This window comes from Thamnophis sirtalis, unplaced genomic scaffold, assembly GCF_051295495.1.
Source record: "Thamnophis sirtalis isolate CommonGarterSnake01/CBP01778 unplaced genomic scaffold, rThaSir2_p1.2 scaffold_1, whole genome shotgun sequence".
Taxonomy (NCBI): Eukaryota; Metazoa; Chordata; class Lepidosauria; order Squamata; family Natricidae; genus Thamnophis; species Thamnophis sirtalis.
The window spans coordinates 1,374,115-1,395,198 of NW_028261381.1; the positions used below are offsets into that span (position 1 = coordinate 1,374,115).

The 21,084-nt window shown below is 39.1% G+C and overlaps 1 protein-coding gene and 1 pseudogene across 4 annotated transcripts in view; both read left to right on the plus strand.

Annotated features, from left to right (window-relative positions):
- The window catches only part of ERBB4 (erb-b2 receptor tyrosine kinase 4), a 769,459-nt gene that overhangs the window by 302,700 nt on the left and 445,675 nt on the right, over nucleotides 1-21,084 (plus strand). The window lies entirely within an intron of this gene.
- LOC148049312 (uncharacterized) lies at nucleotides 4,520-5,514 on the plus strand (annotated as a pseudogene).

Below are 21,084 nucleotides of genomic sequence, written 5' to 3' on the forward strand. Positions count from 1 at the left end.
GCAGAAGCTATAAAAATTACTGTCTTGGGATCTGTCAAGTGCACAGTAATTTCTTTTCGATGCTGTTTTAAAAATTCATATTCAGCTATTATATCCCATGATCCTGGAAGCTCTGGGTTTCCTCCAACAAATAGAGACCAAGTTGCAGTTTAACTTTTAATGTTAAGGGGGCGAGGGTGTCTTCCTTTTTTTAAACAAACTTTGATTTCTCTCTCTCTCTCTCTCAAAAGGGAAAGGAGTGATTTTTTTTTTTAAGATAGCACATTTCTATGTTACATTGCCAGGAGATGCCACTATTGACCTTTTAATTGACAACTTTGTATTAGTCAGAAGGACAGCCACAGGGTGTGAGAGACATTCCACAAAGCAAGAGGAAAAAGCCCAAGAGGGGCTAACTAGCTCTTGGGAAAGATTTGTTCTATCCTGATTTCTACTCTTCAAGCCTCAGCCCATCAGTTTTAAGAAGTCCAGATTCCTCTTGTTATAATTCAAATGGTTTTAATACTTGATTGGCACTAAATCGATCTGTTAAATAATACCCATAATTGACTATTTCTTCCCCTAAAATATTTGCTTACTGTTTTCAGAGTGTGATTATCCCAAAGTGCAAGTTTGTCATGAGAATAAAAGTCAGCATTATACCTCTCTCCAAACATCATCAAATGTTTCTCCTTGCATTTCATCTCAGGACATCGAAATGGTCCCATAATAACTTTCTAATGATAAAGATTGTGCTGAACTCATCCCTGTTGAATATGTAAATACCTGCACAGGATACTCCTGGGCTGAAATGGCCTTGGGGTCTGCATTTCTGACACCAACAGTGATGATATCATGTACTTGGGCTGACTTCAATAGTTGCAGACAAGGCATACATGTCTAGTAAAGAACCTCATAGAGTTTCTCTCCCAACTTCCATGCCCATGAACATCCGGGCTCTAGCATGGGCAGTGCCCACAGCCATGTTCCAGTTCAGTATATGTACATATGCCACCAAAGAATTGGTTGTGGACGATTGGTCTAATCTTTCAGCCAAGAATTGTCTATTGTTTAGGGTGAATAGCTTTTTTTCTCTCCACTGTCAGCTATTTTGGAAAGCAGGGTTGGGATACATGAAAATGGCACTTCGGAAGGATCCAGCTTTTCTTAGAATCATCTATAAAAGGAAGTGGACAGAATCACATCAAACTTTCTCTCATTGAACCAATATGGTGAAATAGATAGAAGGAAGGGTCTAACCAAAAGGAGGACCTGTTCTGACCCTCACCTTGCTCGTTCAGAAACGACAGCCACACACAGCTTGCAAAGGAATGTTTTTTATCAGTCCCGGCTTTTGCTGGCTGCGAGCCCAAAATAAACATAGATAAATTCTCTGGCAAAAAGTTAAACAGAAAAACAGGTTTAAATAAAGCAAATCACTTATCCAAGTACTACTACTCCATAATTGCAAACAAACAGAGACTTGACTAGGACAGGCACGGAACGGAATGGAACGAACGAACGAACGTTGACTTCTGCAACTAGAGCGTGGCACCATCAGTCTTTTATCCGCAGGAGGAGATCCTTAACGAGCCACAGCTGCTTGTTATTTTCTCCTGTGAGCATCCTGAAACCACTCACAGGAGGGTTCTGTGTCAGAGTCTGATAGCAGCTCCAAAGGCTCCTACTGAGCCACAACAGGACCACTATTTTAAAACATCAGATGGAAATAGCATAATCACAGTTTCAAATAAGACCAAACCAAGGTACTTTTTCCTGGTGAGTGGAAGAGATGTGGGAGGTTATGGAGAAATTCAGAGTAAAGGAGAATGGAGAAGGCGGAGAGGCCACATCCTTTTCTGACTGGCATTGCATTTCTATCTCTCTGCTATGTGAAATATTATCTCTTACATTAATTAGCCTTCTATTTCCCTACTGCTTGCCGATATCCAAGGTGCGCTGTTCTCACTGCTAATGAGATAAAACCTTCATGGCAATTCTCTCCAGGTGACCCAGTCATTCTACAAAGTGCCAAGGGCTACTGAACAAAAATGTAAAATGTGTAATTAATGCAATAATTGTATAATTTTATTCTCCTTTTCATCAAAATTGCTGTATGCTGTACATGTATTAAATTATCCCCATACTACCATATCCCAATACAGCAGATGAATATGAGCAAGGAAGACCTCAACAGGTTATCTCCAGCAAAACATTTTTTTTTGTAAAATAAATACAGCCTGTTGTATGAATTAGAATGAGATTAACTAAATGATAGATAAACTCCTGTCAAGGTTTTTCCTGCTTGATTGTTTGACTGGTGTTAATCCCTTATTATCTGGGTTTACGCGGCTGGAAAAGAGGTGTTCTGGCCTTTTTTTTTTGAAAGGTGCGTAAAAGTGGTTGATTTGTATGTGTCTATTGATGCGTGATTTGTCTGAATGTCAAGCATCCAGGAATTCTGAAATTTTTCAGATTTGGTTGGTCTACGATTCTCAGAGTTTCCTCAGTGAAATTAAGACATTTTCATCTTATTTTCTAACTGCTAATGGATATTCATGGCTCTAGGAGTTTTCTGCCTATCTGTCCCGCAAAGTGGCTGTTAGAATCCTTACACAGTAGTTGTAAATGATTCCTTTTATCCCCATGGGCTACTGGGTCTTTTGATTTACTTAAGATGTTTTGGAGGGTTTTAATTGGTTGTAATCATATGTGGTAGTTTTTGAAGTTTCATCGTTTGTGTTGGATGTGCTGTAATGGGTTGAGTGGTCGAGCACTTTTTAATAAAGTTGCACGAGTATCCATTTTGTAGGAAGATGGGGAAGTCTGTCTCCTTTTTCTGGTGGTCTGGGTTGCTGCAATGTCTTTATATTCATCTGAATAATGTTTTACACAGCTTGTCTTGTGGAAAATTTGAGTTGTTACTTTGGTAAATAGAGGACTTGGTTATGTAGGTTGCTTTTTTTTTTTTTACAAAAGAGTTGCAATCCTAATTTATTTCCCCTGCTGATAAAGACATCCAGGAAAAATGGTATGTGGTTTTTGAATTCTTTTCTTGTGAAATTTATTCTTTTGAGGATGATTTTGATTGTTTCAAATGTCTTCTTTAGTTGTTTTTATGTTGTTGTTGTTATGTGGTTAAACTTTGGTGAGATTCACAGCCTTTGGGGCTGGTTAGTAGCTCAACAGCTCGAGTCCTAACCAAGGACCAAGGAACTGTTAAGGTAACGTCCGAGGATATACGTTGTTCCAAGTAGGGTGGTTTTTTTGTAGAATCAGAATGTTCAAGTCTGATAAATTTAAAATTTCCAAATACCCTTTAGGTATTGCTCCAAGGGCTCCAATTACAATTGGGACAACACACAATTTCTTTTTCCACAGTCACTCAACTTCAATTTGCAAGTCCCAGTACTTTGTGATTTTTTTCTTTCTGTTTATCTTCAATTCGTGGATCTGCAGGTATTGCAATGTCAATGAACCATACTTTTTTCTTTTCAACTATTGTTATGTCAGGTGTGTTGTGGGCCAAGTACCTGTCAGTCTGGATTCTGAAGTCCCACAAGATCTTGACTTTCTCATTCTCTAAAACCTTCTCAACCTGATGGTCCCAGTGGTTTTTGCTGTACTCAAATCCAAACTTTTGGCAAAATTTCCAGTGAATGATCTTAGCAACATGGTCATGGCATTGTAGGTAGTCAGTTTGTGAAATTTTACTGTACCCATTGATCAAGTGGTCGACTGTCTCGTCTTTCTCATTACAGAGGCAACATTTGCTGTTGATGGTAACATGTTGAAATTTTGCCTAGTTTGTGGCTAAGGCTTGTTCTTGAGCTGCCAAAATAAAGCCTTCTGTTTCTTTTTTTCAGTGCTCCTGATCTTAACCCGTTCCAAGTTAGCTTTTGGTCAGCTTTGCCTTCAATACTTTTCAAGTATTGGCTATGTTTTTCCAATTTTCAGCTCGCTTCTCAATTACTTCTTTCTTATAATTCAGCTTTTCATCTTTTGACTTAGTTGTCTTTAAAACTATTATTATTATTTTACTTTATTCATTAAACATGAAACTCGGTCAACTAAACATTTAAAGATGTGTCACAAATCCCATTGACTGGTGCTAATGGTTGATACGGGTTGCTGCTAGTGTCCTAGGTATCAACCCAATACCTTCTTAAGATGTACGATGTTCTGAGTAGCACAGTTTTTTGCAGTTCTGCTGGTGTTATTGCAGGAAGCTGCAATTTCTTGATGTGTTTTATAAAATTCTTGGACATCGTTCCAAGTGCCCCGATGACAATGGGTATCACTGTTGTTGATGATGTTGTTGTTGTTGTTGTTGTTATATACTTTATTCATTAAACATGAAACTCAGTCAACTGAACATTCAAAAATGCATCACAAATACCATTGACTGGTACTAATGGTTACCATTATTATTGTTGTTGTTGTTGTTGTTGTTACTATTACTACTACTATTATTATTATTATTCAATTCAATTCATGGTCTAGGACTGGAAAAATTGTAAAGCAATGGATAAGAAAAATAATGACAATGAATCATGCCCTTTATCCATGCAGTGTCATTGACAGACTCTGCCTACCAAGGCAAATAGATGGGGGTGGAATTTTGCAAGTACATCAGATGGTTGAACAAAAAAAATGGCTTTGGGAGAATATCTGAAGGATAATGATGAAGATGCACTGAAGTTAGTATATCAGGAAGGCTTACTGACTGCTGAAGAGGTCAAACTGGCTTACAAGAAAGACCAAATGAAGAACAGAGTGGAGGCATGAGAAGACAAAACATTTCATGACCAATACATTAAAAAAATAGCAGGGAAAGCAGGTAATAACAAGACCTGGCAATGGCTAAGAGCAGCAAAGTTGATGAAAGTGACTGAGAGACTAATTCTGGCTGCACAAGACCAAGCCTTAAGGACAAGTGCATACAAAGCCACAATTGAGACGTCACCAACAGACAGAAAGTGCCACCTATGCAAAGAAGCTGAAGAAACAGTAGACTGCCTGGTCAGCTGCTCCAAGAAGACTGCACAGACTGGCTACAAGCAGCAGAAAGACAAAGTAACAACAATGGTGCATTGGAAGATCTGCAAGAAATATCAGTTGCCTACAAGCAAGAACTGGTGGGGCCATAACATAGAGAAAGTCATAAAAAATGAAGAAGTTAAATGTCTCTGGGACTTTAGGATTCAAACAGACAGGCACCTGCCACATAACATCCCAGACTTAACAATTGTCGATCAGAAAGACAAAAAAGTCTGGACCGTGGATGTGGCAGTGCCTGAAGACAGCAGAAAAGAAGAGAAAGGACTAGAGAAGACAACAAAATGCAAAGACCTGCAAATAGAAAGAGAATGACTATGGCAAAGGCAAGCAAGGGTCGTACCAATAGCAATAGGTGCCTTGGGTGCAATCCCAAAATTACTCGAGCAGCACTTGGACACCATTGGCATTGACAAATTTGCCACCAGTCAATTGCAAAAAGCAACTTTACTGGGAACAGCTTCCATCCTGCAATGATATCTGTAACACCATCAAACATCCATATCTGCCTATCCCAGGTCCTTGGTAAGGACTCGATAGGTAGACAAAAATGCCAAACCCAGTGTCAGGTGCTCCTTTGTTTAATAATCAAGAAAGAAACCACCCAACTCCATGCTTAAGAATTAAGTGTACTTTTACTAATTACAAACGATGAGTAGCAAAGCAAAGCTGAGTCTGAATAAATTGGCGCGAAAGCAATGTATATCATATATAATTCAATCCCCTCCCCTTGGCACCCCATTTCATAGTCCAATAATAATTCAACCAACCGTCAGGTGGGAGATGACTTCAAAAAGCATCATGAGGGTGCAATGCTGGACAGTTGGCCTTGGCGGGAAACTCCCTTCCTCCACATGCGCAATGAGATGAGATAATTACATAAAGAAAGGAGAATGATAATAAACTATATGCATGGAGGATGGAATTTTTGGTATTAAATATTATGGATGTTTAGCTAAAACAGGATATGAGGATTTGATGTCAATGGAGGATTTTATAAACAAGTAAATGAAATGCTAGCATGTGGGTATGGATTAAATCTTTGGCATAGTTAAGGATGAAGGATGTTTAAACACCTGTAGTCAACTAAAAGTGGAGGTATGATGATGTTAATATGGTAAACATTTGAGTTAAGATATTTGAATTAATATGAATTAATGGAAGAGATGCACAAAAACTTGTAACCAGCTGATATACTTTTTTATAACATATACTTGTGTTTTTTTTCTCTGTCTTGTTTTTTGTTCTTTTTTGTTTTGATTTTTTCCCCACTGTTGTGGGCATGTGTTGTTTATGTAACAAAAAATAAATAAATAAAATATTTTTAAAAAAGCATCATCATCAGGCTTGAATGCTGGACAGTCGGCCTTGGCAGGAAACTCCCTTCTTCCACATGTGCAGAGAGATGGTCAGGACAGCTCCTAATAACAATCCTCCAGTACATAATGATTCCCCTCCCAAATACCATGCCCCCCTCCCCGTTTCAATGGCAGCCGAAAAGCAGCAGCGAAGCAGAGGCTGACACCCAGTCTGAACATCTGACTGCCTGGGCAATGATCAACAACAACAACAACAACCCAGATAAGATTAAAAAGGAGGCAAAACCCACCTTCTCTAGCACTGATGATGTTATCTAGTCAGGTAGTGGAACGCCTTCAAGCAAACAACTCAGCGAGCACTAAAGATGCACAGAGCTGCATAGATTCTTCCTACTGAGTTGAAAACTCTTCTGAGGGATGCAACTTAAAAATAGCTCATTGATTCCATTCAGCATCCCTCTCCCCAACTTTGAACTAATTTGCTTAAACATCAGTTTTAATATTTATTTCCTTTATTTTTGTCTTAGCATCTTAATTTCGTTTCCTTGTTCTGGTGGTGTCTACTAATCCTTCATGCTTTTGCAAAGCTGATTTTTCTTTGAAATGAATATCATACAAATTAGCCGCTGTTTGATTAGCATGCAATTATGATGTGACTCATGACAGTTTAGACAAAGCGTCTTAAGAACAAGATAAATGTTTGACTGATATCTCCACAATGCTGCAAATATATAATAGTTTATTAGCACTTCTAGGTTTGCTAATCTCTTCTTAATTTGCCTTCTGTAGTGTTTCAATAGAGGGATGATGTTTCCACACCTCTGCTTCTCCTTGACTAAAACTGAATCGCCCTAAAGTAAATGATGTTATGAGTACCACTGTCTTATTAGCTTTGGCATCTCCACTAATTATGGATGCTAATTAATGTACAATGTGACCTGTAGCGAATCATTGGGCTATTTCAATGGTTGGCTCACTTCCATCCAAAAGGTGAAAGGAGAAGTTGTGAAAACTTCCTGTGGGAAGGCACAGAATGATGAATTTGGAAGAGCTTCACTGTGCGATCTAATAATGGATGAAAAGGCAACTGTTTGGGAATTAAAGAAATTCTGTTCTCAGCTTTGAATGTTGTGTCTGGGAATCCTTTCATGTACATGCTTATTACTGCACACCCCTAATATCAATTAAACATTATTTCTTAATAGATTCTTATAAAACAGATAAAATGTAAGAGTTTTCCTTTTATGTGAATGAAACAGTCGCACTCCTGACAGATGAGCTGCTTCTATCATAGACCAATAGAAATACATTGCCCATTCAGGACTTTGTTGAAGCAGAAAGCGTGCCAACAAATGTGTGCCGACAAAAGCGCGAGGACAAGCACAATTAGGGTTAGGGTTAGGGTTATAACGTATGTATACGTATACGTTCTTCAATTTCATTCCACTAGTCAAGAGATTTGAGGACGGAATGGGAACATAGGTGATACTTTTTTTAATTTTTAATGCCAATCTTAGATTCTGACCATAAACAGGAACCAGTAGATCCTTGTTTCTCAACCTTGGCAGCTTAAATATGTATGGACTTCAAGAGAAAGAGCCGAGGTGGCGCAGTGGTTAAAAGCAGCACTGCAGGCTACTGCTAGATCAGCAGGTCAGCGGTTCAAATCTCACCGGCTCAGGGTTGACTCAGCCTTCCATCCTTCCGAGGTGGGTAAAATGAGGACCCAGATTGTTGGGGGCAATATGCTGACTCTCTGTAAACCGCTTAGAGAGGCCTGAAAGGCCTATGAAGCGGTATATAAGTCTACTGCTATTGCTATTGCTATTGCTATAGTTCGGCGGTTCCAATCTCACCGGCTCAAGGTTGACTCAGCCTTCCTTCCCTCCGAGGTGGGTGAAATGAGGACCCGGACTGTGGGGGCGATATGCTGACTCTGTAAACCGCTTAGAGAGGGCTGAAAGCCCTATGAAGCGGCATATAAGTCTAACTGCTATTGCTATTGCTATTATGTTCATTATTTATGATCACAGTTTTTGTGGCAATGGAAAAAAGTGGCAACTATGGAGACAGTAAATCTTTATGCCCTAAGGGACTTCAGAAAGGCAAGGAAATAAGGAGAAAATGCCCCACCAACTATCACTGTACTTTTCCTCCTGCCCCAGATGCTGAATGTAATTGATCCCTCCCTTTCAGTTTGAAGAACCATCATTTTTAATTGAATAAATCTAAATCAGAATTCAGCACAGAACTAACTAAAAAAGGCTCTCTCTCACACACAAAAAATGGTCTTACCATCATAAAAGAAAGAGTAAATACTCTGTACAGGTAAGGGTTTTATTTATAATTTTATTTTCAATGTGTAACTAGATTACTGGCAAAAAAATAAATGAGGAGAAAACCTATATTGTAAAAGGCTGTTTTAAGTATTCAGATTGCTTCTATCGTCATATGTAGAATGGAAAAAAAAAACAGGTATATATTATTATGATCTTAACAGGCTGAACTTTACAGGGTAGTCTTAAAATTACACATGAAAGAAGCATGCCGGATTTTATAGAAATTGGTACAAAGGACTTTGAGCTACATGCCTTTAAGAATCCCTTTAGAGTGCCCATAATAGTTTTGCCTTTTTACTGAAAATGTTTAAGATTTAAATTTACAGGAACCTAGATCACTATTAAGAGATGAAGGGGAGCACAAATGGATTCTGCGTTGAGGAATATATGAGGCAAATTCGAGGTTGATAAATTGGTAGATTTTTGTGGAAAGAAAAGGGGTACTATAAAAGATAAATCACATTATCAGGCTAAGTGAAGAGTCACAAGGAGAGAAAAATATAGGGTTTCACTTACTAATTTTCCCCATGAAATATGGTTCTTAAGGCAGTCAGATAATATATCCACAGAATGACTTACTTCTAAGGGTAGAAGAGGACCATCTAACCAATATGAACAAATGGTCAAATGGAGAATTATTTTCACATGTGTACATTGAAGATATTATGACTGGGGCAACTAAGGATAATGTCACCACAAGGATCATTCCTAAGCAGAGATATCAGTCAGCGCTGCCCCAGCTGGCTGTCTAGGAAAGAAAGATGCTTGGCTCCATCAGAACATTACAAGGCTCTTTTACTAGAGACAACTGGATGCAGCGAAAGCAAGGCCAGATCTGAAGAAAACCACTCAAATTGCGACATTGTCCCAAACCTTTAGCCATCCCCCCCTTTGACCAGTTCATTAGGGCCCAATAAGATGGCCACTCGGTGTTTTGAGAACCAGACAGTTTGAGAAGCAGTTAACATTCCATTCCAAGCTCTTCTTTTCTTTCCATTTTGACTTAAAATGCAGCTCCTGAGCAACATACTGGAGTTGGAATTTCCTGGAGAATTTGCCTTGTATCAGAGGGCGAAGTATAGCCCTTTATTTGCCTGAAATGAATTAAAAATCCAAATTATCTGGATCTGCTGTGGGTTTGGGATTAATAGCAAGTGGAGACACAGACCTATCTGACAAATACTATCTTGCTCAAATTATTGTATTCCAATAATTAACTAGAGAAAAATAAAGCTTTTAAAAATGATTCATGCTTACAGATATTTTAGTTATAGTAAAGAAAAAAATTGCCTACATTAGTGTTTGCAATCTGTATGTGTGTGTATAGATGGCAATAGCAATAGCAATAGCAGTTAGACTTATATACCGCTTCATAAGGCTTTCAGCCCTCTCTAAGCGGTTTACAGAGTCAGCATATCGCCCCCACAGTCTGGGTCCTCATTTCACCCACCTCGGAAGGATGGAAGGCTGAGTCAACCTTGAGCCGGTGAGATTTGAACTGCTGAACTTGCAGATAGCAGTCAGCTGAAGTGGCTTGCAGTACAGCACCCTAACCACTGCGCCACCTCGGCTCTTTTAGATAGATAGATCGATCGATCGATCGATTGATCGATCGATCGATAGATAGATAGATAGAAAGAAATAGATATGCACTTTTGTTCTAGCTCTTTATATTCCTGATTACAAATTGATTCTTATCACTTAGAAGGGTGAGTGAACTGCTGCTTGGGGGATGAGCCACTTCCTGACCTTTGTGCTTCATCATTATAAACATAGACCCACAGGTCAAAGAATGTCTGTCTTGTATGATACGACGTGCAAGAGAACCATTATATAGGCAGCTGATTTCACTAGGAAATTGCCAACTGCTAGTCTGTTTGCAGAAATCATTAAAGAGGGCAGCAGGCTTTTAAATGGTTTTTTTTTTAATATTGCTGCAAAAGTGCATATTTAAATCATATGGTGTTGAGAAAAATCTTAAGTATCATCATATTAGAATTGGACAGGAAAAATAAGAGGCAGATGAAAGAATTCTGAAGGAAAAGTTTCACTCTGCCTTTACATGTTAGGATAGGGAGCAGACATCCTTTGAGACTTCTAAAGCAGGTGAACCCAAGCCAGAATAAGCAAAAATAAAAATGTCTGGAGTTAGTGAGCACCAATTAATTTTGGTTTCTGACAATAAATCAGTAAGCAAGCATACTGCAATACAACAAGTCAACAACTGGCCATCCCTCTGCTGGATCTGAAAAAAATGAAAGTTGATATCACAGATCTTCAAGGTTACACATACTATGTTTAGAAAAGGTTATATTTTTTCCTTTGAGAACGTAAATACAAGTGATAACCAACATGTATATTTTATGTAATTTCCAGAAGAGTTTTTTCAAAAGCATTTCCTGAAAAGATTATGTTTTGCTCATGAAGAGTAAATATTGCCATTTATTGTATTGGTTCTCAGTAGAGGTCCTAATTCAGCAGACCCTCTTGAGAAAAGAAAGCAAAACGTTTTTTATTTCTGCTTGATATTGATGCAGCGAAAAAAAGATACTTCTACAAATGTTATATTGTAGCATTAATGCAATTCCACTGAATATCACAGAAACAATCTAAGGAGATATATTTGAATTGCATTGCAAAAGTATGCTGCAATTGAAATATGCTAGTTATATATTTCCAGATATGAAAATCAGTAGCAAAAAGAAAATAACCTTAGTGTTATGAGAAATAGTCTTGTTCATGTCTACCATTATTGTAACATTCTAAAATATTGGTTTTGTTCTTCACCTCAGTTTATCAAGACTTCTGTCTGCTAACAGAGTAGAATATCCTGGCAATATGGATTTCCACTGCTAATATTTTCATATTTCTCCAAAATCTGCTTCAAAATTGAGAAACTTCCTGAAACAGATTATATGTTCAAAGGCGAGGAGGAAAGGAGAAACCCTTGGTCCATTAGTGCAAATTGTGTCACATAATGTTAGATGTAAGGCTTTGATGGGTCAGAACTAGATAATGTGTAGCTTTTATTCCATTTAATAAAAGTGGATTATTAAAAAAAAAAAAAGAAATCATTTCCATTTTTGCACTACAAAGAGAACACAATCAATTGGAACTAATGAGAACAAAATAGGACCTTTTTTGTAATGTGGCTATGCAAAATACAGTTCTTGGGGATTCTCCCCTCCACCTTTTTTTGGAGTGAGATTTGTTTTGTCTCTCCAACAGGGGCTGGAGGGCAAAAATACAAGTTAAAAATCACTCAAATCGTCATCCTTTCCTGTAACCAGTTCCATTATTAAACGAAATGGCTATTTTGAAAGGAAAATACAAATACTTGAATAAAATTAGAGGCTGTTAAGAACTTATGCACAGAAAAAGCCTTTAACATAAATCAGAGAGGAAGGAGAGATAATGGAGCTTAGAAACCAACCTCTTGGCTAAGAGCAACAAGAGCAGTGGAATAATTTAATTGCTCATCAGCTAATTATATGGTATTATAATGTTAATGTGGCTTCACCATGACAATGTAATAGGTATAGATTGAGGCATATGAAAGAGAAAGTGTGGATGCCATAATTATAAGTAAGAGCAGAGCTGTTAGAGTAATTATAATGCTTCATCAGGTAATTAACATATTGTTCAACTGGAGATGAGGACCAAAGAGTGAGGAAGTTAAATATTGAAGGACATGCCTTTGACACTGCAGTGATGTCTAAAACTGTTGCAAGGAATAGTCTTATGGATTGACTCTTATTTTCTTACATTTGTTGTTTGTTGTGGTAGCTTTAGATGAGTTTATAGAGGTTTATAGAGGTTTATTTGCATTTGTAGGCCGCCCTTTTCCCTGAGGGGACTCAGGGCGGCGCACAGAAAACCAGGGAAGGGGGGTGAGGGAGTGAGGGAGTTCTAGAAGTATATTGTGATGTAACCCATATTCCTGGCAAACATATTGTGAATGTTGAAGGAAAAAAATGTAAGATTCTCAGTCATCTGGATGCCCAAAATAATTGTAGACAACTTGTGGTGATCTCTCATGCTGTGCTCAGTTTAGGGAGAAAAAAAAACAGAAGCTGATAAACTTTCCCTTCCAAAATCATTGACAGGTACTGAAAACTTTTGGGAAAAGAAAAGTTAGGAGCTTCAGAAGAGTTCTCTAAATCTCAGCCAGAACATGCAAATGCCTGGAATTAAGCTAGATTTATGGTGCACAGTTTATTGGCTTGCACAAAATAAAATAATGCACAGTATTATTCCAAAGATATGGAAAACTGATCCATATTATATATTGTATTATTTATTGAAATATATTTTCCAATAGTTAGAAGTTAATATGTGATTAAATTAAACATGTGGGGACCAGTCATTCCTTGGTAAGACCAGGGCCATTATATAAACATATCTCAATCCCCTTCCAAGACCACCGCAGTGCAATAATTAAGGAAGGTGGGAGACAAAAAATCTCAAATTTGAAACTCTAGACTTCTCTTACTGGTAAGAATAGAGTTAGCAACACAGGCATAAGGGTTAGAATCTTGAAAAGAAAAAGAACATTTCTGAAACATGGTAAATGAGGACATTTCTACTATACAATATCAATTAAGTGTGGTTCCATCTCGGATGTGGTAAAATGTTCCATCTATCTCATGATATTTACAGCATTTATTCCTATCAATAAATAAATATGATTTGCTCTTTTGGTAATTATTGACAGGGCTGTATACCATCTATAAACATTTCATCCGTGTTTTCTCTTAAGCTACAATTTGGGATAAATTTTATAGATTCCCCCCCCCCCTTTGTTCTTCCCATTGTTATATTGGAACTTAATAGAAAATTGGTAAAAATGTTTTGCAGACTTGCCTCCAGAAGTTGTTTTTAATACAACTTCTGTGTTAAACACTGGAAGTTTTAAAGAAGAGATTGGACGACCATTTGAAAATTTAGAAACTTTCTGAAGAATCACTGCCTAGGGATTGTCCTTAGTCTGGCTGAATAAGAAATGTCAGGAAGTTGGGACAGAATTAAATGTTTGCAAAGCAGTACTACAGCATTAAGATGAAGAAATACAATACTTGTAGCACCTACAGCTGTGTGAAAACAGAAAGAAAGTTCAAAGAAATAAACACTTGTGAACATGGGCATGAACACTGACAAGAAGAGCAGAGTAAGAATACAGAAAATTAGAACAGGAATTGAGACAAGAATGTGATAATTCTCTCCCGCCCTGCCCCTCCCGTGTGCAATATCAAGTAATCTTGGATTTCAGAAAAAATGTGGTTGGGTGTTATGGATAATTTTGTAATTTTGCTTCTATATGCACTTAGACCAAGCAGTTGTTGCTGATGGACTGTATGTTGTTGAGTGATGGGGGTATGTTCAGTGGTGGGATTCAAATAATTCAACAACTGCTTCGCTGCCCTAATGATTTCTTACAACAACCAGTTTCACCAAACTGCTCGGAAAGTTAACAACCGGTTCTCCTGAAGTGGTGCGAACCGGCTGAATCCCACCACTGGGTATGTTGCCAAGAACTTGTGGACAGTTGGTAGAAGGACCAACAAGTTTTCAAATTTCAAATTGAAAGGCTGGCATGAAATAGAGCCTGGCAGTGGCTTCGTGGGCAGTGTAGAGAACACACTTTGAACTGTGCATGGGAGGCTGCAGAAGTAATGATCACGTTGCTGCTGCTGCAACACCTCAGTTGGATGCTTGGCAGCACATGGCTTGAGACGGTAGGCACCCTCCAAGGGCAGCCCTTTCCCTCTCAAAGAGCCTGGATGGATAGGATTTGTCCCAAAATCCAAACAAGATAGAGTATTTGCAAGATGGGGTGTTTGTACCCTTGCCTCTAGAGACAAGCGGGAGTCCTCTTATTTATAGATGTAGCATGCCAGATGAACAAAACAAGTGTGTTTTCTTAATAAGGATTTAGGGGGTAGTTGCATGAATCCAGGCCCTGTTTGTACAAAAAGCTTAATTGGGTAAAGGAAGGGTTTAGTGTGTTGTGCAAATACCTTAACTCATCCAATCATCTTCCCAATTATTGTAATTGAGAGGGAGTTAGTTTTAGTTTCAAACATCTTTTGCAATGTTTGAAACCAAACACAAAGTAAAGTACATCCCATGAACTGGATTAATGGTCAGTTTTTCTTTCTGAGATAAAGTTGAAGTCATATGAAGTCCCATGAAAACAGGCTACTCTAGGCACTCCACTTTATGCTTTGCCTCCCATAACCATACAGAGATTGAAATAGGGGAAGCAATAATGAAGTTCCACCACGTTGTTTGTCATTGCGGCAGTCCTAATAGTGCTAGAAGAGATATTTTTGGAGCTTAAGAAAATGATAACCTCCCAATCATCTTCATGGAGATGTAGAGGATTCAGAAAGTAATTCATGGTTTATATTGCCAACTCCCAGGCTTCCCTCTTAAAGAGCTGAGTGTTGGAAGGACGCTGTTCCATTCAGGGCCAAATCCCTCCAACAGGCAGCCCTTTCACTCTCAAAGAAGCTGTCTACTAGATGGACATGGCCCTGTAACCCTTATGGTCTTAAAGAGACTGGCTGACACATGATTTGGGCATAGAGTGTTTGTAGCAGAGGGCATTGTAGCAGAGAGGTAGGACCCTCTCATTTATGGTAGCTGCCTGCAAATGCCCCATGGTGCAAACACTCTGTGTTAAAATCCTGCTAGGATTCTGGGTAGGTAACTGAGGTTTGTGACCTTCCCTGCCAGCTTCCTCCATTGACTTTCTGGGGAAGCTGGCAGGGAAGATTGCAAATGGCAATTATGTGACTGAGGTGGGGAGGCTTGGCTACTAGTCGTATGTGCGAACAGGTTGCCAAGTACCTGGATTGCAATCACGTGACTGCAGGGGAGAATGCAATGGCCATGACTTTAAGAACAGGTCATAGGTGGCTTCATTCAAGGGCCATTGTAATTCCAAACAGGCCATTTGTGTGTTGTAGTAGTTGAGCTGTGTCATGAGTAATTGTCTGAAGGGTCCTTGATCTAGAGAAGGGCCAAGGTGGCGCAGTGGTTAAAAGCAGCACTGCAGGCTACTGCTAGATCAGCAGGTCAGCGGTTCAAATCTCACCGGCTCAGGGTTGACTCAGCCTTCCATCCTTCCGAGGTGGGTAAAATGAGGACCTAGATTGTTGGGGGCAATATGCTGACTCTCTGTAAACCGCTTAGAGAGGCCTGAAAGGCCTATGAAGCGGTATATAAGTCTACTGCTTAAGTCTACTGCTTAAGGGCACAACAGATGCACTAGGTGAACTTGTATAAAGATCTTCTGCTACGTATGCTTCAAGCAAGAGCTGTGAATCCAGGAAGTTCTATAGATTGCACTTCACTCTTTAATGGGAAAGATTAGATTAGATTAGATTTATTTTATTTTATTTGTATGCCGCCCTTTTCCGGGAGGGATTCAGGGCGGCGAACAACTCAAAGGGGGAAAGGGAACATAGAACACAATACACATGATTAAAATAACCAAGAATCACACAGCCACACAGGTCGAGAGGGGAGGGGAACTCGTCAACCCCAGGCCTGCCAGCACAGCCAGGTTTTGATGGCTTTCCAGACGGCTTGGAGAGAGGTGAGGGTCCGGATCTCCGCGGGGAGTTCGTTCCAAAGGGCTGGAGCTGCCACAGAGAAGGCTCTCCCCTGGGTGGTAGCCAGGTGGCATTGGCTGGTGGACGGAACCCGGAGGAGGCCGACCCTGTGTGATCTAACGGGTCTTTGGGAGGTAATTGGCAGAGCTACCCCAATCAAGATTAAACATGGAATATCCCTAGAATACTTGAGCAGGACTAATATTTTTCATTTATGCATGGATTACTATACTGCATGGGTCAGTATGCTCAGTGTACATTTTGAAGTACTTCCTGAACATGGATTAGAATGCAGTGTTGCTGTTCTCTAAAGCTAAATGCATTTCTTATTTCCAACCCCCCCAAAAAATACTAAGTATGAAAATGCAGATGAAATATTACTTTTGATAGACATATATGTGAGCACCTTGGGATAAATTATGTCTTCAAGGCATACTTTGGAATAAAATACATTTGTAAAATATTTGTGCAGTTTATGTCACAGTAGAACAGATTTTAAATATGCAAAACTGAAATAAGACTTATTTTTTTAATTGAACTGTTGTCAATAAAATCGTAGAGTTGGGGATCCGGGTTTTTTTATTATACATTTGTGTATGGAGCTGACAACATCTTAGTGACGTTGGCACTGAGGCTTATCCAAAGCTTGCGTAATGTCTGTTTTCCAGATTTAAGAGCACCTGAGTAGGGCATCACTATGCACAACATTTAATCTGGCATGTCAGTGCATTGTTTTACATGTTTTCTTCCTGTGCTAACAAGACAGAAATGTAGAAGAACAATTTGCTTTGCCTGTGGTTAGTCTATGTGTACTCACTCTAAAACTTTTATTGTATCTAGCACAGTGTTTCTCAACCTTGGCCACTTGAAGATGTCCGGACTTCAACTCCCAGAATTCCCCAGCCAGCATTCGCTGGCTGGGGAATTCTGGGAGTTGAAGTCCGGACATCTTCAAGGGGCCAAGGTTGAGAAACACTAATCTAGAAGCTTTCTTTGCTCTGCCTAATTCTGACAGTGTAGATAGGTGTGTTAATTTCATAGCTCACACATGGTTTTATGTTGCAGATTTTTACATGTAACTCTAGTTCTTGAAAATGAACTTTTGTAGTAAAAACTATTATCCGATGGTAGCATTCATAATCTTTCCTACACTTTTTTTAAAATGCACCTGGTCAGGATTGTTGGGCGAGTGAAGCCCTTTGTCTGAAAGAGAGAAACATTGTCACTAGAAGTGTAATGTAGAGAAATTGAAACTGCTTGTCACTAAAAAGCCAGTCTTAGCAATTTTCATCATGCAGCGTGGAAAATTAATTAGTCCAATTTTATGGAAATTACTTCATTATAAGTAACTTCAGCTGGTCCATTCATGAAGCAAGCACTTAAAAAAAATTAAGAGCTGTGTAAATTGGTGCCAATTCCCCTTCCGCCCCGCACATTCTTTTTTTTTTCCCTGCCTAAAAAATGGAAGAGCCACAGATGTGCTGTTTCAAAGGGCCAGCACTCTCTCTGGCTAGGATGGGGGGATAGCTTGGCCCCCCATTTTGCATTCAAACTTAAATAGCAAAATTAACCATTTTAAGCTGGGTGTTTTTATGATACTTTCTATTGTATGTGGTTGATTTGTTATCTATTCTGCATCCAGTTATCTGGCTTCCCATTGATTTCATTTGTCTGTCAATGAATGGAAAATTGAAAACCACAACCTCTAGCCAGTCAGAAAGTGAGGGATTTTACTAGCTTCAAGGCTTTTTGCGCCACCATGCTGCCTAGACTCTTTAAGTTTAAGTTTTATTTTATTTATATGCCGCCCTATTCCCTAAAAGGGACTTAGGGCGGCGAACAACTTAAACGGGAGGGGGAAACATACAAGTACAAAATATACATATTAAAAATGACCAACAACCACACCTGTCGAGAGGGGAGGGGAGCTCATCAACCCCAGGCCTGCCGACACAGCCAGGTTTTAACGGCTTTTCGGAAAGCAGGGAGAGAGGTGAGGGTCCGAATCTCCGCGGGGAGTTCGTTCCAGCAAGGAAGAAAAATTACACTCAGCAGATTCTTTAACTCCATGTTGTCCTCACTTCATGATCATAATTGGGACCAGCACCTCTGTTCCTAAGTAGTGCAGTAGTTAAGCAAGATATCATATGACAGGGACTTGCAATTTTACTACCAGGTTGTCCCTTGACTCTGCTTGTCAGAAGCTGGCGGTAAAGCACAGAAATTGTGTCACATTATGTTGTGGTGGTCATAAATGCCTGTCAGTTGCAAAGCTCCTAAATCATGATCACATGACTACAAGGATGATGCAATAGTCGTAAATGTAAGAATCAGTCATAAGTTTACTTTTCAGTGCTATTGCAATTTCAAATGGCTTCTAAACAGTTGTTAGGCAAGAAAGACCTGAAATGTTGAAATAGCTCATTTCTAAAGGTTCTGTTGTATGTTCAGCATTTGAAGGTCATGACACCCTGTCCCATCCCTCCATGCATGAATTCTATATATAATAGTTGTTTGAAAAGAGTATCATGTTGACTTGGGAGAAAACTTCACAGCTGTCTTGATACCCACTTCTTCAAAAAAAATTCAAAATGTTATCCATACTACATTTAACATATGCCTGTCAATAAAAAAAACTAAACTTTCCAACTGGAAAGCTGACAGCCCAGGTTCAAGACTGAAGTGCTACATGACAGTCTGAGCTCTTTTGCCGCTGGGTGGTCCAAACGGACCTAAACCATCCCGCAGAGACAGTGAATGGGAAGAATACATCCTGCTGATCTCAGGGACATCGCAAAGTCTCTGATCAATCCAGGATAAGTTCTTCTAACTGGTGACCTTTTTGCGGTTCATGATGGGGCTGGAGCATAATGGCTCTTCAGCTTGTCTATCAATTCGTTCCATGACACCAACTGTACAAGCTGAGGCGCAGAGAGAGCTATGGCCATACCGAACATCTCTGGGCCGCAAGAGCTTAAAAAGCATGATCGTTTGCGGCTGCTGAACAGGTCAGTTAGATCGAGGAAGTACTTGAATTGGAGATACACGTCCCAAGACTCAGTTGCCGGACAGAAGGCTGCAAAAGTAGCTAGGGTAGACATCCTGAAAAGGACGGACAGCTCCAAATTATCCCAGGCAAAGGGCAGCATTCCTTTCGAACGTGTTCAGCTCTGATTCGCCTAGTGACTTAGCTGATCCAATTCCTCAGTCCGTGAATCCCATCCTCGTTGCCAGTGTTCTGAAGGGAGACCTGGAGGGACAGGACTGAAGCAACACAGGTTGCAATTCCAACAGGTATATTAACAGCTAACAGTAAACCAACAGCTCTGAACCGGCAACAGGGAAAGCTTCCATCTAACAGCTATTTATATGCACACTGTCAGATGGGGCAACCACTCGGGACGCTCCATTCTCCTGCTCTGGCTGTCAAACCTCCAGCCAATCAGGGACGACCTTGCATTGGCACGCTAGCGAAGCCACTGACATAATATGCACAAATATATAAACAAGAATGGAATTTCTGATGTGTAATATGGATATGGGAGCATTTGTGTAAGGCCACCAACAGAAAGAGGGAAACAGTATTATGTATCTCCTTCTATTAACCTTTTATTTCACAAAAGCTTATTTTCATAAGTTTTAAACAAGCTCCTCACAGTGGAGTAATCCATGACTTTTCCAAGATGTTTTTTTTTAAGAAATAAGGAATTATTTTAGGAAGGTCAGCTTTACAAGTACTGATACATGAAGTGATATTTTTTATATTTTCCACTGATATTTTGTTTTTATATTTTCATATATTTCAAGGTATGAATTTAATGTTTAAATGTACGTAGCAATAGCAATAGCAGTTAGACTTATATACCGCTTCCTAGGGCTTTCAGCCCTCTCTAAGCGGTTTACAGAGTCAGCATATCGCCCCCAACAACAATCCGGGTCCTCATTTTACCCACCTTGGAAGGATGGAAGGCTGAGTCAACCTTGAGCCGGTGAGATTTGAACAGCCGAACTGCAGAACTGCAGTCAGCTGAAGTAGCCCGCAGTACTGCACTCTAACCACTGCGCCACCTCGGCTCATCACGTACCTCTTCAATCGATCTGCAATACAGTAAAATGTTCCATTAACACTTTTTAATTTGGGCCAATCTAATCTGTTTAGATTTTAGTTGTAAATCAAAGGCGAAAGTTAGAATATGTACTTTCCATTGAGAAGTATAAGAAATATATTTATAAGCTAATTGCATTAATTTTCAAATTATCTTTAAAGCAAAAATTAAACTAGAATGTAGATTAAATTTACAGTTTTATAAAATTGGAAATTTATTTTTAAAATTTCTATAGACGTGCTCAGATCGCCAAAGAGTTTGAGAGGAAGAAATAGTGCAACTTTTCATTCTCTTTCTTTTCCTCCAATTCATCTGCTTTATTAAACCTGAATATTTTCTTAACCCTACAACCTCTGTTGGAAGGAAAGGGATTATCTTATAATATATAAGACCAGAGAGATTATTTATTGGAAGGGATTGAATATTGCAATATTTGCATTGGAGCTTTCTCACTGTGTTTGTAGGTGGTGAAGTGTTTTGATATCTTCTTTACTTTCTGTAAATCTACATAATTGTTCATACTGAATACAAAGAGGTGGCATATCTGTTTTTGAATCCAAAATTAAACACATTACATACAATTGGCAATTAAAGGAAGAAAGCACAGATGGCCTAGCATAAGGTTCTTTCAAATGTTCTGAGATATTATTTTTACCAAATATTA